Genomic DNA, 26,130 nt, shown 5'->3' on the forward strand with positions numbered 1-26,130 from the left:
CACCAAATGGCTAAGGCAAGAAAATGCCAACTTTCTAAAAGTGCAACAAGACAACTACATGGAGAAGAAGCACAGTGAAAATGATCTTCTTTGGTAGGTTATCACGGTTGTAAAGCCAATTCCAAGATTAACTAATATTAATGCCCTACTCAACAGGAAGGAACTGAACTGGATAATATACACAGCCTTAATACTGGCCTGAACAGGATGAAGAACTCTAGACTGCAAAAATATAATCATTTTTGACTTTTGGGACTTTCAGCCTTTCATTTTAATTTCTCATTGCATTTCTATGGTACATCTTTTCTGTAATTGTATGTCACATGACAGGTATGTTTATGACCCCTTGTCACAAATATTCTTTAAGAAATTGGCTTGCTAATTATGTTTCTCTTTCTTCACCAATTAATATATTGTAATTAAGGGCATATTCCTGTTCTAATCTGGTTATGTTTCTATAGGATAGTGCTTCATTTCGGTCTACATTTATTGGTTATTTATACATGCAAGTCGGGTGTGTTTTACACTGTTTTGGCTTGCTGGGGCATATGTAATAGTTTCCCTTCTATCCACTTGAAGATTGCTGCTACCGTTCCTCCAGCCGTAATCATGTTTGTCATGCATGCGCACATTTACCTTTATCCTTGCCAGCACTTGTCAATAAAAGATTAGTTGCCTGCTACTGCAGGTTGGTTTGCATTCCAACTGCTAGTGTGCTCCTTTTGGAACGCAAGCCCATTGTATAGCTTGGCTGTCCCAGCCACTTCGTACTGGTGAGTACTATACTATGTCTATCCACTCCATGATGTCCGCCACATTTCCCTTGGCCGTAATCACGTTTCTCACGCATGCGCACATATATAGCTTGGCTATCCCAGCCACTTCAAACTTGTGAGGATTTCGATAACATATCATCTGGCCTTTTGGTAGATTCCGGCACTAGTCCCACTGAGGCCTGTACTAAAGTGTTATTCCTTGCTTGTATTCAGGCTTTTAGCCAACTGATTCAGGAAGGCATCTAATAATTTGGCACTATGAAGGTTTGTCTCCTACTTATGATTGATTCAGGTTGGTGTTTGTCAATAGAGATGATACATATTGGTGACTGGATCCTTCACATGTCTCTTGCAGTCTTATTGAGTATGTGGCTCACTCCATCACTTGTTGTGTGTCGTTCTCCCTCAGTACATGCTTCCCCCTAGTATGGACTTATTGAATGCTCCTGGCATGGTGTAATTCACGCATGTGGCACTGGTTGACAGTTTGTGCGTCTAAGTATACATTTATCCCAAATGGTCTTAATACAAGTTTCTTTCGCCTTTATTTTCTTATTTTCTCTCTTTTTTTCATTTTGTGCCTTCTCTTTTCCTTTCCTTTTACCTTTTGGCACTAACAGGCACTGGGTTATGTATTCAAAACCCCCTTCCTCAGGCATATGCCATTTGTCCTGATAATGATCCCAGCATTGGACTAAGGGATCAAAACATCGTTGACTGAAGTACCTTGACTCAGTTTCTGTCCATTCGCATTAAGTAGTAATGAGTATAAGTACTGATGTAGTGTGACCTCATCCTTTAAGTTGTTTTCTTTTGTCACATTTGCAATGCCCAGGTAATGTTTTATATTAACAATATATGTTTTTTCCCTTTATGTTTGTGCTTCCCAAGTACACATTCTCTAGAATGTAAATAAATGTGTATATCCCTACATTTTTACATTTGTAAATTGTACATAGACTCCATTTGGTTTCTATTGTAATTTTGGGTTCTACTGTTTCACTTGAGGAACCTATGTTCCTTGATAACTTATAACTTTCTAAATGTGGCATTTTCTCAATTGTAATTTAAAATCCAACTTTAAATTAGGATCCCTGAGACCCAAACATGAACTGGTTGTCTCTACCCAGTAGGAAATTACGTGTATAAAATGTAATAAGGCAAGTCCAATGGTATTCTATGGGAGAGATAGGCGTTGCAGTAGCGAAAAATTAATTCAAGTGTTTTTCACTACCGGGTCATATAAAACTTACTTCAAACCTTTTAAATACGCTGCACCCTGTCCTTGGGGCTGTCCTGGGCCTACACTAGGGCTTACTTATATGTATTAAAAAGGAAGGTTTGGGCCTGCCAAAAAGTTGATTTTGCCAAGTCCAGATAGCAGTTTAAAGATCACACACAGGCCCTACAACGGCAGGCCTGAACATATTTAAAGGTCTACTTAAGTGAGAGGCACAATCAGTGCTGAAGGCCCACTTGTAGCCTTTAATTTTCATGCCCTGGATACAGTTAGTACCACTTTAATAGGGACTTAAAAGTAAATTAAATATGCTAGTTGAGGATAAGCCAATTTTCCATGTCTGAAGCAGAAAGCACATGCACTTGAGCACTGGTTAGCAGAGATGAAGTGAAGTGTACACAGTCCTAAGGCCAGCAAAAACGGAGTTAGCAAAAACAGAAGATCTGAGGGCAAAAGGTTGCGGGGAAACCACACTAAGGTTGATGGGTTTAAACATTTTTGCAGTTCTTACCTGTATTCAGTTTTTTTGGGGTAAATAGATGTGAAACACATACAAGTTTCTTAATCTAGGAAAATAGCTTACTTTTGTAGTTGGTCATTTTTATAGATTACTTTATGTTTTCTCAAAGAAAAATGTTGAAATAAAAAACAGGATCAGTAAATCATATTAAAATTACAACTGGTGTTAGGGTTTTGCACAGAAGACCGATCTACAAAAGTAGCATAATGTAAGATCTATCGTCTTTGTCACAGAGTTGTTTTGTTTTTATTGATCAACTAAACTCCTGCAGTACACAGAGCAATCACCCGATCTATAAATTAAAATAATTGTTCCTTGTGTACCTACTATGCATCAATTTGCAAGAAAAAAAATATAATTAATAAAACACGGAAAAGAAGAAAAGTCATAAGGTTTTAGATTTTGGGTTTAAGTATAGAGATTATTTCTACCACTACAAATTCTACCTTACCTATAATGCAAGATCATGCTGATATTTGCTTAAATAATGAACAGTTGAGCACAATGACACAAATAGAAGCCGAAAATATATAGAAATTCAATAGATAATAGCAAATATCCTACCAGTCTGCTTTATCATAGTTCATCCTACATTACATTCACCATATAAAATCGTACACCACTTTTTCAAAGCATGGAAATGTTTTGGTAATATAGTACTTTGTTGTAGTGGTTGTTTGGTAAATTTAGGCTTGTGGTCTGAATGCAGCAACACAAACATAGAAACTCTCTGGCACTTCTGAAAAATTGAGACTTTTGAGTCCAGAGTGCCGTCACTGTAGATTACACCACCTTTTCCCTTGGTGCCTTGCAGACATCAAACATGTCTGTACAGAAAAAAATGAATTTGCTTACATTTAAAGGATGGAAAGTAAAAGATGTTTGAGAGAAGTGGAAAAAGCATCCCCCCCAGCAGTCCCACAGTTCTCCTAATTAGAAATGGTACTTCACTTGTGAGTCTGGGCTTATTGCCCAGATAGGAAAAGGCGAAACATTAGGCTTCAATTTTTCTTTTCAAAAGGTATTTTTGGGTTGTATATAAATGCTGTATTTGGGCTTTGGGTCGGCTGGCAATCTGGTAAATATACCAATCCCAGACATTTCTGACAACTAGTCAACTCAGGAAGGACAGGGTGTTGTTACTTGGGTGGATCCCAAAACAATTACATACCAGGAATTGCATCTAAACTGTATATAAATATTTTGGACTTTCCTCACAATTCTTTGAGGGAAAGTTAAAATAAAAATCACTGAGAATGACAAAAGTCCCGCAATTCGACTTTCCCACTGAACTACCAATAAAAATGGCACCCCAATTAGGTAGATGTGGAAGTTGTCCTGGACAGGGACCCCCCGGTGGTACAAATGGAAATGTCAAAACATTTGAACTTCAATCAATTCTTGGGATGGGGTAGTTGCTGTTGTGGACCAGTGGTCACATGCCACCCATGGAAACCTACTATCCAAGGCCTTCGCTGAAATCTAGAAAGCCAAGACTGTATGGTTTTCTCGGTTCCCAATACGTTTTTTTTTTTGTATTTTATTTTTTGTAATTTTAGCTCACAATGGTCTAGAGGCATAACAGTGCCCACAGACACTTATTTTCCTCTCACTTTCCTGGGTGGCTGCATTATTTGAACAAAATATCAGCTGGCACACAGGGAACCCCACCAACCCTTGTTTGTTTAAACTAGTGTCCAAATAGAACCCAGAATGGTATAACGTGCATGGTTCCCAGTATCTTTTCTTATCAAACAATTCCTGCATATATGTCAGCTAAGCTGTCAAATCTAGATTATTTCTAGTTCCTTTCCAAAAGCGGTACACTGTTGTTGCTGGCCCAGCAGGAGAGATGCATAACCTCCTTCACCCGTTTATGCACAGTAGAATGAAAGTATCTTAAACATCTCGTTCTGAATTTGCGAATAAGGGAAAATGAGATGGTGATGAAATAGTTAAAGAGAGATGTCTCACTGGGTTTAACTTCATGTGACTCGAGCAACTTCTTCTATTGTGCAGCAATGTTTTTTTTCTTTAATTGTCAAGTTCTGGGTTTTCAACCCTGTGGAAAAAATATGATGTTTTTTTATAATAGTGATATAATTAATTTGTGTAATCTCTTAACTTTCTACAGATAAGAAACCTTGCCCATAATTGCTCTGTTACTGCAACCCTTAATACGTGAATTTGGTTTAAGTTTGAGTTCTTATGAAAAAGCATGTAGAAAGTCGTTTGCTTATGTGTCTATTTCTTGTGCTGTATTTTGTTTGGGGAATCTTTATTTACTTTAAATGCAGTTCTGTGCTTTGTAGAAAACCTCTGAGTCCATGCTGTCAGCTCTGAATTCACCAAGTTTCATCTTGGGATAATTTTCCTCTTTATAGATTTATTGTAATACATCAAAGGTACCTCTACTTTCACATTTCGTTTGAGGCGACTAAAGCTGCATCTGGTTTTCTTCTCCTCACTGACCACTGACTAGCAATATTCACAGGTAAATAAGCCGTCTCTTGCTCTGTGAAAAGATTGCCTAGCAACGTTTGGCTCAAATATGGTTGGCATATTTATACATTTGCATCTCAAGATGACCGGCAAAATGGACGAATTCTCAAGCGTTCCCAAGTATTCATTAACAGTCCTAGGTATTGGAACTAGTCGAACACCTTTAGGACCAATGGAGCTTATCCTAACTGTGTGTTCAAGGATAAATCAGGCATATACCACTTGTCAGGAAGTGGTGGCCATGACAATGACTAAAATACACAATTTTCTCTTACTTTCCATGGGGTAATATATTATTTGCCGTGGGGTCGAACGTTACATAGGGAAATGTAACACCCAATTGCTTTGTGAAAACTAGCAGCCCTTAAGAATCTTTTTTTTTTTTCTTGAGTTTCATTTTTGCAGTTTTATCAGTGTCAGCTCCTCAGTTATAGCCGAGGAGTGTCACCCCAATGCAGATAGCAAGCAGATGAAAATAAAATGATAAAGCAATTTTATTATCATTTTATTTTTCACTGACTGAACTGAGCTGGGATGAGTCTAGTGAGGGCCATCTTCCATGGAGAAGGAGTGGTGAGCACTACACGTGTGCATGCTCCAACTGGGTGATATGATTACCATCATGAGAGCTGTGTGTGGATTGGGTGGGGAGCCTGTGCAATGTGGCCCATAAACAGCCAGTTGCAGATGAGCACTGAGGCAGCGAGCGGCAGGGAAGTATTTTAAAAATAAATATTTTCCCTGTGCTAGCCCACTACTTTGTATTGGTAGCAGCTGCCACTGAGGTTTATATAACGCAAACTCAACCTGAAGGTATTGAAGCACTGTACATGAGGATCAGTTACAATACACAGTTGGGTAAATTTTATTTAAGCCACCATGTTTAATTGATTTGCCTAGAAATACAGGAGCTTGAGCGATGCTGAGATGCAAACCTTGTTCCTCAGTTCCAAAGTCTGCAGCTCTGGCTGTAATCCCACGTCCTTTCCCCTCCACAAAAGTTGTTGGACTTGCTTGTATTTCATGTATTTTTCTTACACAAAATGTCCTGCAATGTCAGAGTTATGAAAATAATGTCATCATATGTATGTGAAAGAAAACAACAGAATTTGCATCTAGAAAAAAGTCCTATCGGCATTGCCATGCTTTTGCAGATTAACACAATGCTCTACATTTGTATGAGGGCCTATTGCACTAGGCAGAAACAAGTTGACCATGCCAAATCAATGTGATTCTTACATGGTTACAATTTTTGTCCATTCCTGTCACTTGTTTCAGGCTTACCCCCATATTTCGACTGCTGTTTTTCTCAGGAGACATGCATAGTTGGAAGACTTTTGCCATTGGCTGGAAGTTTTCTCTGTCACTCAAAAATGGGAACATTTTGACGCACCATTTAATTTCTTTTCACCATATGCAGGGCGTAAAATTGTGCTGTGATCCCCACAAGCCACACTAGCCTCGATTTACCTGGTCTTTAAGTTATTATATATTACCAAAGCTGAAATGGTTTCTCTAGTCCAAATGCTAAAGATATCCCCCCATAGAGACTAAATGGAAATACAGCATTGTATGTGGAAGATTATTATTTACTGGTCATCATAGATATGGAAATATGCAGATTCACACAAGTCAGGCTCCCTGGATTTCTCTGTTATTCCTTTTTCAGAAACGCCCAGGAGCAGTAGGGTTCCTTGAATGTGAACCCGCCAACCTTAGAAGTGTGTATTTCAGTCATCTCTCATGGAAAGTCGAAGGACATTTGGGATTTTCAAACATAGTTTTGATGCTTACAGGGAATTCTGGGTAAACATGTGCAGGGATCCCTGGACCCTCCTGAGCCTCTAGGTGTGAGAAATACCCACGTTTCTAAGATTCCCAAGGTGCTGACTAACCCCCAAGCCCACACACTAATATTATCCTTCATGGTAAATGAATCCAAATTAGGGTAGATTTGACATAAACCAGATGATCAAATGCTAAACCCCCCAATCAGTCTCTTCGGGGGGGGGGGGGTTAGAAAGAGTGCCTGGCCACCAACGGTTGGGAAGTGCAGGGCAGAACCATGAGAGGCCACTCCCCTGCCCATTTACATAAAAACAAACCTCTGGTGACTATTGGACTTTGAAATGCACAGAAAGTGATGGGGAAATGCTTGCAATTTGTCTAACTCCTGACAATCACTTGAGGTAGTGTTCCTACTCATCATTCTTTCAGCCATGAAGACAGTTAAATGTAGGCCCAGCTATATGCAAATCAGCCAATGCCCCCCTTCAGACGGAACAGTCTAGTCCTAACTGCCAAACCAGAGCCTATTAGAACCGGAACATAAGCAACACAAGGCTAGTTCTGCCTTAATTGAGTCTCTTCAGTCATGTGCTTCTTGGTTGCAGTGAACAGTGGTCAGGCGTCGCACATCTAGACACACCCTAGGTCACTTAGGCACTACTGCAAACAAACAAACACTCTAAACACTTAGGCCCATATTTATACTTTTTTAGCGCTGCATTTGCATCGTTTTTTTACACAAAATCGGCGCAAACTTACAAAATACAATTTTATTTTGTATGTTTGCGTTGTTTTTCCATCAAACAATGACACAAATGCGGCACTACAAATGTACAAATATGGGCCTTACTATCCAAATGCTTGCAATTTGTCTAACCACTGGCTTGCTATACAACTGGCATGGACAGATTGGGACTTTATCTCCCCATTCTAGCTACCAGGGTGGCCGAAAGACTGTCTGGTGTAAGTGGTTAGGGAGGTGCAGCCAGATGTCATGATTAGATGGCCCCATACCAATTCCATTTTTTGGCACCAGTCCCTGGTGCCTATTGTTTTTTCTGCCGTTTATGGCAAGTGGATTGTGTTAAACACTCAATGAGGCCCCGAAACACAGCAGAAATTGTTTGATGGCTACAAGTGAGGAGTGGTTTTGTTTGATGGCAGGGCGGGCTGGCTCAATATTCAATTGATACAAGGAAATCCTTGGTATTTTGTGAGTTTTGTGTCCCCCCTGGACTATGCTAATAATAGGTAGATCCCCTAGTCTAACACACAGGTGAAACAAAGACTATTTGGTGTCCAGTGGTGGGGTGCCCATTGGAGCAAGGTATGTCTCCACACTTCTTCTTTTTTCTGAACCCAATTTATGGCATATAATGGACTTCCTTTCCCCGAGAAATGTGCAAATTGGAGGAAGGCTTCCCGTTTGCCCTCACACTGTGCAGAAAGACTGTCTGAAATCCGGGGTCCCATTGCAAGAAATTTCCAGAATGATTTATTGCTGTGGTCAAGTGGACTTTCTTCTCCACCAGAGTGGGCTGATTTTGGGGGAAGGGAGTGACCTTGGGTGATAAGGGTAGTTTGGGACAGAAAGTCTTTTAAATGCTAGAAGATGTGTAACACCTGCCCTTAAAGCCCAACTTTACTGTTGTCTGGATCCCTAATGCTTATTTTTTCATCATAGATGAATACAGATCATGCAGGTGTGCCATGACAAAGGCCTGTCTCACAGATTGCATTCTTGTTTGACCGGGAGGGGCACCCAAAGTACTACCCTCATAGTGAGAAAAGGCTACCACCTTCACCAGAACTTATGCAGCCTGGGTGCTGTGGTAGCAGCATACTGTGTAGTGATCAGAAGTAGTGAACAAGACATTTTTACCCTGTGTCACTATAGTGAGGCCTACATGCTCACTCACCTTTTTAAAAGTTCCACTGCTGTCTGCTTAACACACCCTTGGCCTACATCAGTTAGATATAGAGTGCTGCATAGGGCAAATTGTCTTTCGGTTTCTCAGCCTAGTGCTAACCTCATGTTTCGAAAGAATAATCTGCACTGTTGCATAAGCCACTTTAACAGAACATCTATAAGGAAGATACACAAATCTAGCTTGTTGAATCCATTGGAACAACCAATAACTAACACCACCAAAAAAGAAAACAAAAACCACATAGAAATGGGCATCTGCAGTGAGCTGTCTGGAAAATCGATGGGGAGATGGGGAGGGATGTCTCCACACCTCTTTAAGAAGGCTACCTATGCTGGACTTCCTGAGGGACATGGTGAGTTTGCAGTTATTGTAAATACAAACCAATGCATATTTCTGATCTACTCTGATCTTTTGGTAGAAAGCGGTGTCCCCCCTCCCCCAACCAGAGGACAGCCTCCACCACTGGTAGATTTGCTTAAGCAGAACGTCTAAATCCTACAACATGCACTCTACAGGAAACACTTGACAGACTGCTGAGCTGGGGTGGCTATTGGGAGGCAGGAGGCATTCTTAATCTCATCATGTCATCACATTACTAAATAAGTTTCCTCCGCCCAACAGAACTCAGATATGCTATACTCTTTATTATCTCACATACACCTCAAGTATGGCAATTCGCATAGCAGTACATAACCTGACATATACCAAAATGGTAAAAACTTTCGGTTACACGGACAAAATCACATTACACAAATATATAAACAAAATATCAATCGTGTCAGTACTAACAGATGCTATGACACTACTACTGCGGTCTGCATGCTAATTCTTATCTCTACCAAACATCACTGCAAGGCCATAACTAGTGGCATTGAAGCTCTATACACGTTATTTAACGTAACATAAAATACCTGTTGATAAAGGTGAATAAAAATAATTGCAGTGGCAGAAAATTCAAATGGAGCACACAAGTGTTTGCGGCAATCAGACAGTAATATTGCAAAATAAAAAATGATGGTCGCTGCTGACCCCAAAATAATCTTAAATACTTTGGAAAATAGCTATGTTTTGCCACATCCGCGGATTTGTATACTTCATTAAAAAAATAAGAAAATAAATTACCGGTTGAAAAGCGTTTTTTAAAATTGTGATTTCCATTACTTGTTGCAGTTGACATGACCTCTGATACAAACTTGAAAGCAAGATGTCTCTTCACACCACAATGAGCATGTCTTGGTAATAGAAATAGTATCACCCAGCAGCTGGTACAAACGATCTTCTGTAAGATATAAATCTAATCAGTTTCATTTCTGAGCCTGCAGGTAATGGACGCTAAGAATAGATCAAATGTGTGTCATCACGAGGAAATCATTTTGCTTTAGTTCATATAAATCAACATGCCCACAGGTGATACCGGAAAATACCATTACCACCTAGTGTTCAAACTACTTAGACCCTGATTTATGAAGAAAGCCTGTGTACAAGGGATCTTGAAATTGAAGAAGGCTTAATGCAAGAAATCGATGCTGCACAGAACTGAGCCACAGAAAATGCTTGGAACGTCCCGACTCGTGTGCTGGAGACGATTCTTCTTAAAAGTGTAAATAAGCTCTATGACTGAAAAATATACACTTTTGTAAAACCCCTTCAAAAATGCATGTTTATTTCTAAGATTATCGCCCTTTCACATTTAGTACTGCCATACAGTAGCACTAGTCCAACAAAGTGTTTCAGTGACAATCATCATATGATGACACTTAGAAAAAGGTCAGTATAAGATTAACCTAGAGACTGAGATATGATGTTTTTTATTTGTAAAGCAAATGTTCTCCATGAAGGGTATGGAGTCTTTGGACTATCCGTTGTTTAATAGTGGTTCTTATTTTATCGACTTGGGAAGGATGAAATGCTCATTTGATTCAAGTGTGTGTCCATTAGGGTCAAATATAGTTTCTTGGGGTGGATACATCAGCCCACTGAGCCACCAGTCATGGCTGTGACAAAAGTTGTCTGAGCTAGTGTGTGAATAGATGTATGTATGGATAAATCTTAATGCTAACAAGTTTTGGTTGAAACAATTACTCAGTAACAGATTCCTGTTCTTAAATTAGCTGCAAGATTCTATTGGTAACACTGCATTCTCAAGGTCCATTACAGGTGTCCTGATGACCTCTTGGACCCGCATTGGTCACATCTGTTTTACTTCCCTGGGGAGTCAGAGTATCTTGTTCGGGTTGCCTTAATCACCTTCCACCTCAGTAGGTTTGGGGGGGTCGTGTGAGGCACTGTGAGCTAGGCAGGAATTGGGCCGACAGTTACCAATGGTGTAGATGGACTCAGTCTACCACATTCTGAAGTTCTCCCTCCTTAAATATGCAGCCCTATTATCTGAGTAATAACTGTATAGCCCAGAGAAGGGCACTGTTAGAAATGGGGTTTCTGGTTGGCTAGGGTATGCACCTCAGTCAGGCAGAACTTACCCACTCTAGTCAGGGCAAGGGAGTTACACGTCCAAGATAACCCCTGCTCACCCCCTTGGTAGCTTGGCACGAGCAGTCAGGCTTAACCTGGAGGCAATGTGAAAAGCGTTTGCACAACACACACAACACATGTGATGCAATATCCCCACCACAAAGGAACCACAACACCAGATTATATGAAAATATACTGTATTGTACACAACGCAATTATCAGACCAAACATCACATATCAGTACTATCCTGCTACCTTAGCAGTTGTCAGAAAGTTACACATTAGTTACTCTGCAAATTAGCAGTAGTCACACGTAACACACAGGTTACTCAGTATTCTGCAACATAAGCAGTAGTCAGGAAACACGTTATCACATTAGAACACTTGTCATAAGAATATCATAAAACGCCCATAGTAGGAACATTAGAAAACATATGCCAAGTTAGGGAAACATATTAGCAAGTCATGCCCATAAAAGGAACATTTGCATACATATGTATAAAAGACACCATAAAAAAAAAAAAACAGGTAGGCAATATCTAAATGCGCAAAGTCTATAGTAAGAACTTAGGTTCTATATACTGGTCCTTTAGGGAATACCTGTGAGAGATGAAGAGGCACTTCCAGTGCCTAGAACGAACAATGGGGCCCCTGGCGCTCCTCTACGCAAAACGGGGGACTCCCTGATCTCCTAGGGTCAGAGGAGGGCGACATGCACCTCCTCTTGTCCATGAACAGGCCCCTCTGGGGACTGTAAACACTGGGGGCCCCCCTAGGCCTCCACCGGTCCTCCCGACCAGCTGACGGCAAGGAGGTTTTCTTCGTGCCCCAGGGGCACTAGAAGGTGCGCGAGCCTCGCACTTTATAAATAAAGGGCGCCCGGGCTGCGGCGGTGATCTGGGGCATCCAGGAAGCGCTTTTCAAAGCGCTTAGGCCATACTTATAGCCCAGGTTGCGGCGGTGATTCCAGCAGGAAACAGGTGCCTCGAAGTGCCTGAGGGCACAGAAGAGCTCTCTCTCAGTGCAAAGGGGATATCAAGGCAGCACTCCTCATGCAGGGAAAAGTTACAGGGGGCAGGGGCCACGGCACCCTGCCCCTTGGAAGAATGAAGCAGGAAGGGGCACAAGGCTGGTGGGTCCAGCTACAGGCCAGCACATGGGGTGCAGATGATGGCAGTTCCTCCTAGTGACCAGGCAGCTCACAGGTTAGCCCAGCAGCAGCAGTCCAAGGCGGTTTCCTGGTGAGTCCACTCAGCAGCATCTTGTGTCCAGGTTCAATTTCCAAGAGTGTTCAAATTGTGGGGAAAATTCCCCTGTACTTGTAGTCAGTTCTTACAGTGTTTTACAATGGTAGGGAGAGGAGGTTCCAGTCAGTTACAACTGGTTCTGGGAGTGCCCCCTCTCTCCTTTCAGCACAGGCTCCAAACATCAGTGGGGGGTTAACGACCCTATTGAGTGAGGCCAGGGCACAGCCTTTACAAATGTAGGTGTGCCTCACCTCTCCCTTCTCTCAGCCCAGGAAGACTATTCAGTATGCAGATGCATCTCTGTGACACCTCCACCCTGCCTGTGTACAGGCTGTCTGAAAAATATGCACAAAGCCCCAACTGTCACTATGCCCAGACGTGGATTGGAGTCAAGCTGCAAAACACCAGAGTCATAAGCACAGATAAATGCGCACTTTCTAGAAGTGGCATTTGTGATAGTAATAAAAAATACACCCACACCAGTTAGCAGCATTTATTATCACCATCACAACCATACCAAACACGCCTACGCTACCCCTCATAAATCAGACAATACCCCTTACACATAGGGCAGGACGTTTCTAATGCAATCCTATGAGAAGGCAGCACTCAGCAGTGAGACACCAGTTAGGCTGTTTGTCACTACCAGGACAGGCCACGCAACTTGGCACATGTCCTGCCTTTCTACATACATGGCACCCTGCCCATAGGGCTAGCTAGGGCGTACCTTAGGGGTGACTTACATGTAATAAAAGGGGAGTTCTGGGCCTAGCAAGTAAGTTTAGATGCCAGGTCCCTGTGGCAGAAAACTGCGCACACAGGCCCTGCGCTAGCAGGCCTGAGACAGGTTTGAAAGTCTACTTCAGTGGGTGGCGCAAGCAGCGCTGCAGGCCCACTAGTAGTATTTAATTTACAGGCCCTGGGTACAGAGATACCACTGTACAAGGGACTTATAGGTTAATTAAATATGCCAATTAGGTATGAGCCAATCGTACCAACTTTAGATGGGAGAGCACACGCACTTTAGCACAGGTCAGCAGTGATACAGTGCTCAGAGTCCTAGAGCCAGCAGCGAGAGGTGAGAAAACCCAGGAGGAAGGAGGCAAAGAGACTGGGGATGACACTGCGTAAGGCAAAAAGTCCTACAGGCACATACACAGTAGCTAACATTTTGACATCTGTTTTAGTTCTTTTGAGCTGCATGTAGTTTTTCTACATCTTTTCCTTGCAAAAGACTGGCTTCTAGGGGTAGATCATTATGATACTGAACAAATACTATAATACAGAATTATTTCTTGAGCATATGATTGGCACTCAGCTGCGTAGTCTTCAATGATGTTGAAAGAGCGGGACTAGGTGTATATTTTATTGCACAAGTTTCCTTGGGGAGCAATGCAGGATCGAACAGGCTACTGCGACTTTATCAGAAAAAAAATCCCCTACATTTGTACACTCGTTGTTTACCAGTAGCAAGGTGATAAATTACCTTAAATGGTAGACATCTACATTTACCACTGTGGAAAGCCTGGGAAATAGAATATTATATGTTTAATACTATTGTATGAAGAATATTAACGTAGTGTTGAAAACATCAATAGTGTTGCCTCAACAAAGCTCAAGGTATTATCATAGAAGTATATTAGGGTTATCTGTGTACTGTGATGTGGCTAATGCTAGAATGCAAAGTAGAAAGACAGTGGTGTTGATCAAGTAGGTGTTGTAATTTGTCAGCTGCTACCTTTTTTGCAAAATTGGCTAAAGTGGACCTGAGGGTGTTGGAGCTATAGCTCCTTTGCTTGTTCTCATCTTTTTATTTTAATGGTTTATTTGTTGTTTCGATGAAAGTCACTGCCATTCTTTAGAAATCGCTTTTGTCGTTCAAAAAAGTCTGACAGATGTTGACAATTATTTGGTGCAAACCTAGCTAATAAACCTAGCAATTTAGTGCTGTGGATTCTGTGGGACTGTCTCGTTGGAACTTTGCAAATGAGCGTAGAAAGAATGAAAAGTACCTTACTAATGGTATCCTAGACCAAAGATAATGCTTGGTGCGTAGGATGAACACAATGATGTGCGCATGCACAATTATTTTAGAAAGAGTTGTAACCCACGCTGTTTCCTGAAGGCAAGTGCGGGCTGTATTGCAATACAGTATTAAAATCATTTGAATGAGAGTAAGAATGACATTGCAGACAAAATAGTTGCAAATGCATATAGAGGAGTTTAAAGCTCAAATTGTTGTACTAACCCAACATTATCTATAAGGCGACAGTTGCATCCTCGGCTTATCTATACAGTGCATTTTAATCAATTAGCTCAGAAGAAAATACTTCTCAGTTACCTTTATTCTTTACTTTGGTGAGTACCATGCATGCTAACTGTTGCATACTTTCATGTCGCAGTGTACTAGCTATATAGATGTTACATTATTCACAGTTGGATTTTTTTCTACTCTACATTTCAATAAAATGTTTGGAAATGAAAAAAAACTAACCAGTATAATCAGTCAGGAAAGCTTAATGACAAAAGGAAAAATTAAGCTGATTAATGTCATTACAGGGAGCGTTCACAATTGTGACAAAGCTCTCCTAGAGAAAGGGAGCTTAAGGTCCCTGGTAAACAGTGTCCAAGGTACAGAGTCTGCAACAGAAAGTGTACCTTAATCAAGTCACCTTGACTCTGAGTGACGTGGGCAAGCAGTCAAACCCTAACTTAAATGAATGATGCAGAGTATGTCGTAGGACCATACAATTCATGTTGTTGAAATAAAATAAGAATGCCCAGGTAAATTAACAATCCATTTCAATGATATCTAATAATAATGTTTTGCTAATGAATTGGGTTTGGTTTACAATAGAGCATACTAAATAAAAACATAAAACAAAGTGAAATGGAATAAATGCAATCAAAATTAAAATAAGAAATTGATTAATATTTTCCTGATAAAATTAAAGTCAAATTCTTAAAAGCAACCCCAAAGACCACTTTATTCTTCATTGAGGATCTCAGTCTTGTCTTTCAAAAATAAATGAAACAAAGAATGCTTCCAATGGAACGTTTCTGATACACGTCTTAATAAGGATTGGTGAATGTACTTTGGGATCAGCACAGTGCAGGTGTGTCACCACAGACTCTGGGCCAAGTATTTTTTTGACTGTTGATTTACAAAGCTTATTATGTCTGTGGAGCCATGATAATGAGGTTTACATTCTCATCACTTTTTGTGTATATCATTGTAGTAATTGCTAGAAGTTGCAGGTCTTTAACACTGACAAAGTATAGCTGTACAAACATCTTAGTCACTCAAGAACGCATAAATAAAGCTCCTGAAATGTGTATGTACCTCAAATTCTCAAGATATAAGGGATTACAATTTCTTGGATTTGCTGTTAGTTGCAGCCTCTTTCAAATCATCCTACAAGCACTGTTGTACTCTTAGTTTTTACCAGTGACTGCTTGTTTGTAATTTAGTATAAAATTGACATAGATCATCTCTGAATCAACAGATTTATATGTGATGCTAAGGCTAAAGGTAGTTTATGCTAAGTTGACTAACATTCTTCATCAAACCACTTTTATCCGTTCATATCACCAATTATGCTAGGGTATTTTGAAGTTGCCAAATATAAAGAAACATTTGCTATCACACGTTCAATGCTGTTACCCTTCTCTTGGTCTCCCCTTGAGGTAAGTGTACCTTCGAACGCCTTACATACTGCTCTAATAAGAACAGCAAGACTTTCAGAGTTTTCAACTCTCCATTTGACTGCTATTCTAATATGAGCTGTAAGGTTTTCCAGTTGGAATATGTTGGCATATTTTAGCCTGTCCCCTTGAGTAGTGCAATTTAACTTCTCTTTAACTTCTCACTCAAGGGAGAAGAAGCCAACAGCACTAATGCATTAATGAAAGAGTGGCCCACCAATTTCCATAAGAATTTTTTTTTGGGACTTGGATATATCTTTGGTCCAGTTTGATAAATCATCATGAAATTTTAAAAAACAAAGGCGGTCATTCCGACCCTGGCGGTCATGGACCGCCAGGGCCGGGGACCGCGGGAGCACCGCCAACAGGCTGGCGTTGCTCCCAAGGGCATTCTGACCGCGGCGGTACAGCTGCGGTCAGAAACGGAAAACCGGCGGTGTACCGCCGGTTTTCCGCTGCCCTGGGGAATCCTCCATGGCGGCGCAGCTTGCTGCGCCGCCATGGGCATTCCGACCCCCATACCGCCATCCTGTTCCTGGCGGTTTTGGCCGCCAGGAACAGGATGGCGGTATGGGGTGTCGTGGGGCCCCTGGGGGCCCCTGCAATGGCATGGGCACTACAGGGGCCCCCGTAACAGGGCCCCACCAAGATTTTCAGTGTCTGCCATGCAGACACTGAAAATCGCGACGGGTGCAACTGCACCCGTCGCACCCCTTCCACTCCGCAGGCTCCATTCGGAGCCGGCATCCTTGTGGAAGGGTGTTTCCCGCTGGGCTGGCGGGCGGCCTTCTGGCGGTCGCCCGCCAGCCCAGCGGGAAACCCAGAATACCCGCGGCGGTCTTATGACCGTGCAGCGGTATTCTGGCGGCTCCCGCCGGCCCTGCGGTTACCGCGGCCGGCGGGAGTCAGAATGACCCCCAAAGTGTCTTGTTGGAGTCTTAATGAGCATTGAACGTTTTGGAGTTACCCATAAAGCAGGGGCTAAGAAAAAGTGGGGTGCCATTGTTGATTTTAAACACAACTGCAGTCTGAACCTCTGAACGGAAGCACAGCACATTTGGCAGAATGGTAGCTCTTGTCAGGAAAGCATGTTTTTTGTTATTTGGTGTGAATCCATTTAGTAGGTTTCTATATAATAAAATAAATCAACATTTGGTTATATAGGCAGAGCCTAAACACAGATCTCATAGTGAGATCTGCTTGGCTGTCAGTGCTTTTACTAGAAAGTGATGGCAGCCATCTTTGAACCAATATACATGATAGCACCCCAATGAAATGCATTTTCATTAATGGCAGGTTTTGAGGGTCACAAACAGAATAACACATAAAGGGTGATAACAGATTTTTGTTACAATATAAATCATTTGTTGCTAATGTGATTTTATCCTGTAAAAAAGCCTTCTGCTGGGATTTCATGAATCATGTTTGAGAGAAAACAGTATTCTCATGATTTTCCCTTAGAGGGTCTGGACGGTGCTCCAGAAGCTAAAATGAGAGCATATATATTTTGAAATTCACACTATCTTTCTCAGCCATATGAGAACGATGGCTGGCATTCTCTGCAAAACATGTACTCCCAACAGGAGCAGCCTGCCAATTGATTCCCTTGTGTTCTGCTGCAACCTCACAGAGTGTTCAAAAGAACAACTAGAGCGATAACACTCTTACTTAGGACAAACGGGTGGCACACCTGAAGTCATCTTGATTGAATCAAACTGGTAAAACTTAAAACATTTGATTTGGAAAGGAACAAAATGAGGGTGTTCATTTTGTCATGGAAATTATGGTTAGTATAGGACACATTTTAAATGATTTCTCAAAAATCCTCTGTTAAGGACCTCAACAGGAGGAGCCTGTCAGTTAGTTCCCTTGTCTTCTGTTCTATGTATCAGACTGGTAGCATTTAATTTGGAAGGCAACAAAATAATGGTTTTCATTTTGTCATGGAAATTATGGTTAGTGCTGTGGAAATTAAAATTAGGACATTTTATGTGAGTTCTCAAACATTTTTCTCTTCCAATTCATTCAAACATTCTGACATTTTGACTGAAACATGCACTTCCAACCCCAGCAGCAGACTGCTAGTTAACTCCCTGGTGATCAGCAGATTTACTACAGTGTTCTAATGGGAAACCAGAGTGCTAACATTTCGAATTTATGCCAAAAGTGTGGCACATCTGACCACCATTTTGATGCAATTGAAGTGGAAAACTGAAAGCATTTTCTGCTGAGGATTCTGCAGTAAATGAGGAGATTAGGGAGTTTCATAGCAAGTAAGTCTCCCAAGATGCCCAACAGAGAAGAAAAAGCCTAAATATAGCACAAATATCATCCAAATGTAGGCCAAGTATAGACCAATGACAGAAGTGTGGAAAACACTTAATTGTTTGGGTGCAGTTTTATATAGTGCCAACTTGACCCAAAAGTATTGGAGTGCTTTACATGAGCATCATTTACAGTACATAAGGACACATTCCGTTTGGACTTTAGAAATAGAGAGATTAAGGGGGTCATTCCGACTCCCGCCGGCGGCGGTAACCGCACGCCCGGCGGGAGCCGCCGAATGACAGCACCGCGGTCAAATGACCGCGGCGGTCATTCTGAGTTTCCCGCTGGGCTGGCGGGCGACCGCCAGAAGGCCGCCCGCCCGCCCAGCGGGAAACCCCCTTCCACGAGGATGCTGGCTCCGAATGGAGCCGGCGGAGTGGAAGGGGTGCGACGGGTGCAGTTGCACCAGTCGTGATTTTCAGTGTCTGCCACGCAGACACTGAAAATCTATGTGGGGCCCTGTTAGGGGGCCCCACGACACCCGTTCCCGCCAGCCAGGTTCTGGCGGTGAAAACCGCCAGAACCAGGCTGGCGGGAAGGGGGACGGAATCCCCATGGTGGCGCTGCTTGCAGCGCCGATGTGGAGGATTCCCTGGGGCAGCGGGAAACCGGCGGGACACCGCCGGTTTCCCGTTTCTGACCGCGGCTGTACCGCCGCAGTCAGAATGCCCATGGAAGCACCGCCAGCCTGTTGGCGGTGCTTCCGCGGTCGTTGGCCCACCAGGGTCAGAATGACCCCCTAAGTGATTTGCCCAGAATCACTGGACGTTGAACTGCAGCTGAAACTCAAACCTGGTTCTCCAGTTGCAAAATCTGCAGCTCTAGCCGTAACACCACATTCTCTCCCCTAAGTGCCACATATAATCAAGTGATCAACTGGATAAAAAAGACAAGATAGCAAATAACTTAAAAGCACTGTGTCGCTATTTGTGAACTCAGAAAATATGTCCTCATTTCAGTGTTTTAAAGCAATAACCATGATTTCCATGGGAATAAGACCATCTCATTTTTGTAATTTCTAAAGGAAAAGTGTTTGGTATTACAGTTTTGGTTACATCAAGATGACCTCAGGCGTGTCCCACTTTTGTACTAAACACAGAATGTTAGCAATCTCGTTGTTTATTAGAATACTGCGGGACGGCTGATGTCAGGGGCATGGACAACTGAGGGCAGAGAAGAGGATGCCAAGGCAACTAGGTGTCCATGCTAGGCCAGTGGGAGGGGCAGTGACAGCACAACTGACCATGGAGGGCAGGGGAAAGGGTGGCAGGGGCAACAAACCAATAGGCATGAGAGGCTGTGACAACATAACAGACCATTCAGTGTGAAAGGAAGAGGCAGTAGCAGTACAACCATACATGCCAACAGACCTGATTCAGGAAGGAGTCTCCTGTCATTTTTAAGCCCAAAAGGCCATTATTTTATCAGTCTCCTGCCACAATTCTCCCTTTTCCAATGTAAATCGATGGGTAAAATCAATTCCCCAGGTTTTTTCAAAATCTCACTTTTACCAAGTTTGAAACGTTGGTACATTGTATCACTGAGGGCATGAGGAATGGGATAGGGATCTGGTCTCAGATAACAGGGGGCAGTAGGGAGTTGGGGTAGCAAACTGGCCTTACAGGGAAGGTATCAGGGGTTGCAGCAGCATCATACACCACACAGGGAAAGCTGGATGGTAGTGCAGCACAACAGACCTTGGAAAGCAATAGGAAGGGGAAAGGGCCATACAGATGGACAACAGAGAGCCGAGGGGAAAGAGGCGAGGGCAGCAAGGTGACCATACCAGACAGACACGCTGCAACTAACACGCTCCTTCCTAACAGGCTATGAAGGGCAGTAGGGAGTGGGCAGGGGCTGCACCTTGCCACCACCTACTAGGTGTACTAAGTACACCACAGAACCCTGCCCAATCTGACACTTACTGGCCTTGATGGTCAGGCCTGCCTGTTGCAGGGCCTGAATTACCTCTTTGAAGTGGAGCAGGTGTTCCTCCCAACTGTCACTGTAGACAGCAATATCTTCCAGGTAGGCTGCAGAGAAGGCATCCTTGCCAGCTAGGAACCCGTTGACCAACTGTTGGAAGAAAGCGGGGGCATTTTTCAACCCAAATCGCATCACCCGAAATTAGTAATGGCCCTCAGGTGTGGAAAATGCCGATCTCTCTTTGGCCCCCTCAGTCAAGGCGATCTGCCAGTACCCTGATGTAAGATCAGAAGTACTGAGGAATTTGGCAGCGCCTAGCCTGTCTATGAGCTCATCAGCTCGGAGGATGGGGTGAGCGTCAGTCCGTGTGACTGAGTTGAGACCCTGATAGTCCATGCAGAACTGGAGTTCTGGCTTGGCATCAGGTGCAGCAGCCTTGGGTACCAGCACCACAGGGCTGGCCCAGGGACTACTAGACTTCTCAATAATCCCTAGAGCCACCATCTTGGAGACTTCCTCTTTGATGCTGGTCTTCACCTTATCTGACAACCTGTACATTTTGGTCTTTAGAGGGGGACTGTCTCCTGTGTCAATATCATGGGCACCCAAGTGTGTGAGTCCAGGGGTGAGGGAAAACAGGGAGGAGTACTGTTCAAGTAACTGGTAGCAGTCCCCTCTCTGGTCTATGGTCATGGAGTCCGAGAGAATGACACCCTCCACTGACCCATCACCTTCCTTGGCAGAGGGGAAGGTCGGGGAGAGGTTCACTCTCCTCCTCCATACCCTTATGTGTCACCAGAAGCATGTTGACTTCGGTCCTCTCAAAGTGAGGATTCAGTCGGTTGACATGGAGCACCCTTAGATGGTCCCTAGGGGATTGGAGGTCCACTAGGTAAGTGGCCTCCCCTTTCTGCTCCTTCACTTCAAATGGGCCAGGCCAGCGATCCTGGAGAGCTGTAGGCTCTACTGGCTCCATTACCCACACTTTGTCTCCAGGTTGACACTCTACCAGGGTGGCCTTCTCGTCATACCATCGTTTCATTACCTCTTGACCGGCCTCAAGGTTACTTTTGCCCATTTTCCAGGAGTGGTGCATCTGATTGCGGAGGGCCAGCATGTAGCTGACCACATCCTGAGGGGGTGCCTTGGGAGCTTTCTCCCACCCCTCCTTGACAATGCTTAGGGGTCCCCTGACAGGGTACCCATTGAGAAGCTCAACGAGACTGTACCCCACCCCCTTCTGGGGTACCTCTCAGTAAGCAAAGAGCATGGTAAGAGGACTTCCCACTTACGCCTCAGGGCCTCAGGAAGGCTTGTCATCATGCCTTTCAAGTTCTTGTTGAATCTCTCCACAAGACCATCAGATTGGGGGTGATAGGGTGTGGTGAAGTTGTAGGTTACACAACACACATCCCACATGGACTTCACGTATGCAGACATGAAGTTAGTGCCTCTGTCAGACACAATCACCTTTCACACGGGTAAATATCCCCATTAGAGTTATGGTCACCACCAGTGCAGTTACGGTCCTCAGAGGGATTGCCTCTGGGTAACGGGTGGCATGGTCCACCAAAACCAGGATCAACCTGTTGCCTAGGGCAGTTGTGGAGTCCAATGGACCGACAATGTTGATGCCCACACTTTCAAAGGGGGTGCCAACGACAGGGAGTGGGATCAGGGGGGCTTTTAATCTCTTCCCTGTTTTACCACTGGCCTGGCAGGTAGGACAGGACCTACCAAATGCATCTGAGTTTGTCCTCATCTGGGGCCAATAGAAGTGGTTGACAAGCCTGTCAAAGGTCTTGTCTTGCCCCAAATGTCCTGCCAGGGGAATATCATGAGCCAGACCCAGTAGGAAGGCTCTGTAACACTGGGGGACCACCAAACTATCTGGGACTACCTCCTCCCCGAGTGCTACACTAGCCAACCCAGGTGTCTGCCCTCCTTTGGGGGGCTGTGCCCTCTTGGGACAATTGGAGTCCCTGTCAGAGCGCCCATACCTACTGCACTCTATGCATTGGGGTACAAACCTCCCTGTCTTATGGTCAATGAACCCCTTCCTTTTGGAGTCAGACCGGAACAGGTTACTCCTATTCCCTTGGGAACTATTTTGGGGGCCTTTTGAGAACTCCTTGTTTTTATGTTTTTCTCTCCCCTCTTTCTTCTGATGGAAACCCTGACCACCACTTTTGTGGGTGTCCCCCCAACCCCAGATATCTTTCTGGACATTCTGGTGCTAGTCCAGAGGTCCGCCTCCTCAGCAAGCTTCCTGGGATCAGTCAGCTTACTGTCTACTAGGTGCTGGCGCAACTCTGTAAAACAAGTACTGAGCATATATTCTCTCTGAATCAAATTATACAATCCTGTGTAATCATCTACTTTGTTGCCCCACACCCATCCATTCAGTGTCTTACTGGAAAAGTCAAAGAAATCTACCCATGTTTGTGTGGACTGTTTGGTGCTGTCCCTGAACCTCTGACGGTATTTCTCAGGGGTCAGCCCAAACTTAGCAACCCTTTCAGCTGTTTGACAGTATATGTCTCCAACAGGGCCAGGTCAAAATCTCCTGCTTGAGACCCAGCCTGAGACATGTTGAGTGAGGATTTTAGTTTAGAAAATTGTCTGGAAATACAAATTTGCAAAAGAGATAAAAAATCAAGTTGATCTTCAACTGTGGGTAGGTAGTGAACTACTTAGCTACTGTATGTCACTGCAAAAATACAAGTCCTATCGCACCGTTGATCACCAATTTTAGAAATGGGGTCTTTGGTTGGCAGTCAGGTTATCTTCTGTCCAGGCAAGGACACTCACTCTAGTCAGGGTAAGTCGCACACAATCCATAATTTGGATTGTGTGTGACTTACCCTGACTACCCTGACCCTCTGGTAGCTTGGCACTGAGCAGTCAGGCTTAACTTAGAAGGCAATGTGTCAAGTATTTATGCAATAAATCATACAATACCACAATATAGCACCACAAAAATACACCACAGAGTGTTTAAAAAATATATATTTATCTGGATAAATGCAGGTCAAAATGATCAAGGATGCAATAAGTAAATGTAGAGATATCACTGAAAAGTTCTATAAAGTGTCTTAAGTCTTTCAAAAGCAAACAAAGGGGGTTATTCTAACTTTGGAGGAGTGTTAATCCGTCCCAAAAGTGACGGTAAAGTGACGGATATACCACCAGCCGTATTACGAGTTCCAAAGGATATAATGGACTCGTAATACGGCTGGTGGTAAATCCGTCACTTTTCCGTCACTTTTGGGACGGATTAACACCTCCTCCAAAGTTAGAATAACCCCCAAAGTCTCTTTCAAGCACAAAGTACCTGTTTCATGTGAAAAATCTCTGCAAAGGGCCACGGAGGAGGAGATGAGTGGAAACAAAAGGGTGAGTGTCGATTTCTCGGGCCGCACACAGCGATGCGTTGTTTAGTTTTCACACAGAGACGGCTGTATGTTGATTTCCGGTGCTCGGTTGTGGATCCTATTCGGGTTGTGGGGATATCAGATGCCCCAGGGACGATACGTGGATTTCCGGCACTGCTAGGAAGAAGTCACAGGAGCTGCGTCGATCCGGTAGGCGTTGCATTGAATTTCCTACCACATGGCAGGTGCTGCGTCGATTCCTCTCTGGAAGTCGGGCTGCGTTGTTCTGGGTCGGCTGTGTGTCGATCCGGTGAGGCCGTGCATCAAATTTCCAGTCGCTACGCTGGTGCTGTGTCGATCTTCTTGTTGCGAAGTCAGACTGCGTCGTTCCTGTTCGGCATGCTGTGAAATTTTCAGTGCGGTGCAGGCTGTGCTTCGACTTTCACCACACAAAGAGTCCTTCTTGCAGAGATTAAGGCCCACATTACAACCATGGCGGTCAGTGTTAAAGCGGCGGTAAAACCGCCAACAGGCCAGCGGATTTTTTTTTTTAATCATGACCATGGGCAACATAGACAGCCACTTTAACACTCCGACCGCCATGGCGGTACAAACAAACACCTCGGCGGTAACCGTCAACAGACAGACGGAAGACAATGTACCGCCCACAGTATTACAACAGGCCAATCCGCCACCTTTTCCGGGCGGTTTCACCGCAAACAAAAACACGGCAGAAACAGGACTTGGAAGGGAAAACGCTCACCTCTACACACCCCACGAGGAACCAGGACATCATTGAGCCAGATCTCCAAATTCTACCTGCCTTTGTCTTCCTGCTCCTCTACCAGGAGCACGAACGCCGACGGCGAAGACCATGGTGAGTACTGCACCTACGACACACGGGAGGGGGGAGGGAAAAGAGAGTGACACACACACGCAACACGAAACACCCCCACCCTCACCCAATACAACACACACAACAATACATGTTGATACATTACAGTTACACCCCCCCAACCCCCTGGAAAAATGCAAAACAAAAGGGAATGATTGTAAGGAATGTAAACAATTAAAATCCAGTACTCAAAGATATATATGCACTATAAACAAATACATACATCAATAATACAAGTCCAGGTATTGCACCATTTATAGTCCGTGGACCACTGGGCCCAAAATGCATGGGCGAGCCCACACTCGATACCCAATCAAAACGGAGAGAACACTGCATGGGCATCAGATAGAAATACAACAGGCACCTCTGGGGGAAGGGAGTGCACAACACCAGATCCACGAGGGGGCTCAATGCCCACTGCTGTATCCTGGGGAGTGCAAAGCCACAGTCTCTCAGTCTCTCAAGTGGGTGGTTTGCCCACTGCTTTATCCTGGGGAGTGCAAAGCCACAGTCTCTCAAGTCTCTCCAGTGGGTGGTTTGCCCACTGCTTTATCCTGGGGAGTGCAAAGCCACAGTCTCTCCAGTCTCTCTAGTGGGTGGTTTGCCCACTGCTTTATTCTGGGGAGTGCAAAGCCACAGTCTCTCAAGTTTCTCCAGTGGGTGGTTTGCCCACTGCTGCATCTTGGGGAGTGCAAAGCCACAGTCTCTCAACTCTCACGTGGGTGGTTTGCCCACTGTTTTATCCTGGGGAGTGCAAAGCCACAGTCTCTCAAGTGGATAACAGTCTCCACTGGTTCTGGAGGGGGCTTTGTGCCCAGAGTGCTTCATCCTGCCAAGGACAGAGGTAGTAGATGTGAATCTCCACTGGTTCTGGAGGGGGCTTTGTGCCCAGAGGGCTTCATCCTGCCAAGGACAGAGGTAGTGAATGTGAATCTCCACTGGTTCTGGAGGGGGCTATGTGCCCAGAGTGCATCATCCTGCTTGTGGCAGCCTCAGTAGCGGTGGTGCTTGCGGCGCTCATTTGCCTGCGGTGCTGGTGAGTGGCTCAGTGAGCGTGCTGGTGACGGCGGTGTCCTGGGCAGCAGTGCTGGTGGCGGCGGTGTCCTTGGCAGTGATGCTGGTGGCAGCAGTGTCCTTGGCAGCGGTGCTGGTAGCGGCGGTGTTCTTGGCAGCGGTGCTGGTAGCGGCAGTGTCCTTGGCAGCGGTGCTGGTGGAGGCGGTGTCCTGGGCAGCGGTTTTGGTGGTGGCGGGGTCTTTGGCAGCGGTGCTGGTAGCGGTCTTGTCCCCATGCAGGTTGCAGGGCGACTTCCCTTTCTTTCTGTGCCCCTTCCCCACCTTGGATGGTGGCGCAGCTTTCTTCCCACTCCCAACTGTAATCCTGGGAGGGCCCTTGGTGGCAGGTGTTTTACCCTTCCTTCTTATGCTT

Source organism: Pleurodeles waltl, chromosome 1_2, assembly GCF_031143425.1.
Source record: "Pleurodeles waltl isolate 20211129_DDA chromosome 1_2, aPleWal1.hap1.20221129, whole genome shotgun sequence".
Classification (NCBI taxonomy): domain Eukaryota; kingdom Metazoa; phylum Chordata; class Amphibia; order Caudata; family Salamandridae; genus Pleurodeles; species Pleurodeles waltl.